This window comes from Galendromus occidentalis, unplaced genomic scaffold, assembly GCF_000255335.2.
Source record: "Galendromus occidentalis unplaced genomic scaffold, Mocc_1.1 scf7180000076385, whole genome shotgun sequence".
Taxonomy (NCBI): domain Eukaryota; kingdom Metazoa; phylum Arthropoda; class Arachnida; order Mesostigmata; family Phytoseiidae; genus Galendromus; species Galendromus occidentalis.
This window is the reverse complement of record NW_003804374.1, coordinates 17,304-21,920: the sequence shown is the minus strand read 5'-3', so window position 1 is coordinate 21,920 and position 4,617 is coordinate 17,304.

Below are 4,617 nucleotides of genomic sequence, written 5' to 3'. Positions count from 1 at the left end.
CACAATCTTCAGAGTGCTCTTCGAACTTCACGATCTTTCCGCCGACAGAATCCGTGAAGACGGTCTGCGTTTGAGTAGGTTCTATTCGGAAGATCTCTCTTCGGACTTAGTTGAGGAGTTACTTCATTTAAAAGAATATGCGAGCCGTGGAGACAAGAAGAGCTTGAATATAGACAACCTGTGCAAATTCATCAGGGAGCGCAGTCTCCAGGACGTTTTTCCGAACGTTGACATCGCTTTGAGAATATACAGATCCATGGCCGTATCCAATTGCTCCGCGGAACGATCCTTCTCTTGTCTGAAGCGGATCAAATCGTATCTGCGATCGAGCATGTCCGAGGGCAGGTTGAACGATTTGGCGATACTGTGTATCGAGTCTGATACTGTCGAAGCGATCTCCTCCGATGACATATTCGAGACTTTTTGTGGTGAGAAGTTCCGCAAACGTCTATGACCGGTCTATTTCATAAATCGCGCTTGTAACGCGGCGTAATATCTATGCATAAATATATATATATATAAGTTACATATATATATGTCAATAAATAATCAGACGACAAGACTTTTGGCTTTTGCGGATGTAAAGTTTCAAGTCTCTTCCCAGACTGGTCATATCAGGGCGGCGGTCCTGATTTAGCCTAGGGGCGGCAATTTCGTAAATCCGCCACTGAGTAAACTACCTGCCCATTCTGCCAGTCGTCAAGTAGAGCTCAACTCACCCAGAGCGCACTGAAGGTGCGAGCAGTAAAAGACGCCGGCACACGGCGCAAAGACGAGGCAGCTTTGAACGATGTTCTACATGGCGGAGCAAATCTATTGCTGGACGTGATTGCAGTTCTATTGAGCCTTCGCAAAAACGAAATCGCTGTCACTTTTGAGATGGACGAAGCAATTTTGCTATACCAAATCCATCCGGATCATAGAATGTGCCTCAGATACTTCTGGCCGCAGGGCATAAGCAAGAATCCGCAGGCTCCTATTGAGGAGTTCTGGAGCACGGTTCTCGATTTCGGGATAGTCTCGAGCTCATTCATTCACTGCGCGGGACTCAAATCCCACATCGCGCAGCTGATCAAAGAGCACCCCGCTAGAATGAGGTTTCTCGAAGACAAGGATGGGAACCACTACATGGACGATCTGGTTTTCTTCGCGAGTACAGTAATCGGGGGCTTCGAAGACTTCGAAGTCTTGTTCAGGGCGTTCAGCGCCGGAGGTTTCAGGCTTCAGGAATGGGCTACGAACAGCTCAGGGCTTGGACTCAGTATGCGAGATTCGCTCCGCGACCCGGATATACAGATATCGTTTGATCAGAGTGACGCGAAGTTCCTTGGCATAGGCTGGAACTTACCATCGGACGAGTTAGCAGTTTCGCTCTCGTCAGCAATCGAGACTCTTGAGTCCGGCAAGCCTTCTAAAGGTTCACTTTTGAAGAGCAGAGCACAAATATTCGACCTTCAGGATTTTGTGTCACATCTCAGCGTCACATCTCAGAAAACGTTCTGTCTGACCATCCGTTTGCGGATGATATGGGCTTGTTCGAAGAGGTTTTATGTCGAGCGCCTTCAATAAGGCCTGAGTAAGATCCGCCGTGAAGTTTGTGCCCTGGTCACTCAGCGAATTGCTAGGAATCGAGCACCAACTCTATTATACACTTCGCAGTTTCCTTGGCTGTTTGAGTTTCCGTCGGGAAGACTTCCACCCATTTCGTGAACAAATCTGCCAATGTTCATAACCATTCTTAGTCACCGGGATCGGTCCCAGAAAATCCATTGCCCACTGGCACAATGGCACCTCGACCAGCCCCACCGTGAGCCTTGGCTCCGTGGATTTCTGCCGTTTCACGTTATTCTTCGCGCGGTTAAGGCAGCCTTTTTCGAGATAATTGATATCAGTCGTCTGCTAGGCACCGACTCGAACGAACGTGATCGAAAGTTCTCCAATTTCCCCCGAAAATACCCCACATTCCAGCGATTGCCGCGCTATTATACCGCCAGACGGATAACCAAAACCGGGCCGAGTGATCTGATCCAGAAATCTACACGGAAAAGACATCCGTGGAGACATGGTCCTCAAAGTTATCTGTGCAGTGTGTCAGCGTCGGGTGAGCAAGGATGGTGAAATTCGCGCTTGCGACGCTGGGTCGTTTCTTCATCCATCAGTGCAAACGAACTCCCGAAAACCCTGAGGGTGATCTCAAATGCCCAGAATGCACTGGAGCGAAGCCAGAGAGCCCGCAGCTCGCGACGCTCATGGCACGAGTTCTCTTCCTCACCGACCTTGTACTTGACCTCAAGAACGATCTGAGCGAGGCCAGAGCAGAAATCAAATTACTCAAAGGATCTCTAGAAATGAGAGCAACTCCAGTTTCTGCGTTCGGTACGCCAGCAACCTCACTAGAAAACAGGAAGTTCCAAGGATCGCCGCTCCCCCAGAGAGCAGCCGCAATCTTCGGGCCGAATCAGCACGGCACACCAAAACAAGGCGCGAGGCAACCAGTCGTTCGAAAACGAACGGCCGATCAGTTTCTTATGAGCACCCCTAAACTACCACGAACAACCGAGGATATCACGTCGCGAGAAATAAGGACCGTTAGGAGTGCTCAGCGGTTCCCCGCCCGCTCGGACATTGTTATCGGTGAGGGAGACAGCCTCCTACCCACAGTACCAGCCCTATCATAATCATAATCATAATCACAGAAATCACCGTAATCACACGCAATCGTATGATTACATTCATAATCATACGTGTGATTATGATTATAATCACAGACATGCGTATGATTATGGCCGTAATCACACGAGTGCGTATGATTGTAATCATAATCACACGTAAGATTATGATTATAATCATACGAAAGCGTGTGATTACGGTGATTTCTGTGATTATGACTATGATTACAATCAAAATCACACGTGTGATTGTGATTACGGTCATAATCATACTCAAGCGTATGATTAGGGTCATAATCATACGCATGCGTATGATTACGGTAAAATCATAATCATAATCACGGCGAAAATTCGCCCCACACTGCTTCCGAAGACACGATGGTAGAGGAGCCCCCATCGGGGTTCGCATCGTCGTAAGCCCAACTCTTCTCCAACCTCCCCCAGACCTCACCGACACTGCCGAAAGCAACGAAATCACAGAGACCATAGATGACGTGAACCGCTCATATAGAACTCCCGCACTTCCCATCTGAATAAACCACCGCCCAAGGACGAAATGTAAAACAACCACTCTCCCTGAGAATCGATTTTACCCCGAAACATTATTGACTCCTCACCATGCCGACTGTACCATCGGGCTCTGGAATTGTGAGGGCCTCCGTAGAAAGATGCTCGTCATCGATACAGAGCAGATGAAGTCCTACGACGTCTTCGTCTTCACAGAGACGTGGGAGTTGAGACGACCTAAAGTTCCCCTTCTTTCATATCGCTCAATGCCCGGCCAGGAAAAGTGATGGCTCTGGTCGCCCCAGCGGTGGCGTCGCGGTAATCTACAACAGTAAGCTCAAGGATGCGAGATGTAAACTAGCCGAAGACGACACCGTTATCATCGAGGCACTCAACGTACTAATAATAGCTTTATACATAAATCCAGCGGAGTCACCTGAGAGCTTTGATCTCAAGCTGGCGAACGCATCAATGTACATAAGATCAGATATCCTTCCGATTCTATGCGGCGATCTGAACGCCCCTATCGACAAACAGAACTCTAAGCGCACAAAAACTCTCACGGATGCCCTACATAGTTGGGGATTATGGATAATTTCGGACGAGTCTCTACCTACATTCATCTCCCACCAGGGACGTTCCACCATGGATATCTTCGAGAGTAACGCGGCGGCCAACTATATCGGACACCAGGATCATTTGACTGTATACGGATCAACATCCCACCTACCTACTGGGATGCGCCTGAGGGTGGGCTCCTCTTTTGCCAGGCCAAGAAGGAGAAAGGCATGCCCAAGGATTGATCAGAAGACATTGTTAGAGGGGTCACACCTGATGAATCCTCAGGATATCAGCTCAACGAGAGATGTCGAAGCTACGAACAAAACCATCGTCCGGACCATCGAAATGAGTTATCCGACGACGAGAGATAGAATATTTAAGCCATGGTTCGATAAAGCCTGCTACCAAATGCAGAGATTACTCCGCAGCGCGACTCTCGAAGCCGCCACACGCTCGAACCCTACGGACAGAGTCCACGAGCTTCGTGCTGCCTACAGATCGCTGTTGAGACGTAAGGAGAGGGATTACGAATACGCCTCCGAAAATCGACTACTGGCGGAAGCACTGAGCCACCCTTACCGATGGCTGAGAAAAGACCGTAGCGGGCACTCATGCCCGATACCCGCCTCCACGCTGTCTGAGCATTTCAGCAAGCTTTTCAACAGCGAGGACACAGTTCCGAGACAAAATCCTACGGATCGAATGGGTTCGTCAGAAGGAGGACCAGGACGAAACCGAGATCCTGGACGCGCCGTGGTCCGTAGCAGAAGTTGTTGCCACCATCGGCTCGCTTCCGAAACACAAGGCGGCTGGACCAGACGGAATCTTGAATGAACATCTTCAGCAATGCGGCGCGATAGTGCCTCACATCACTGCTCTA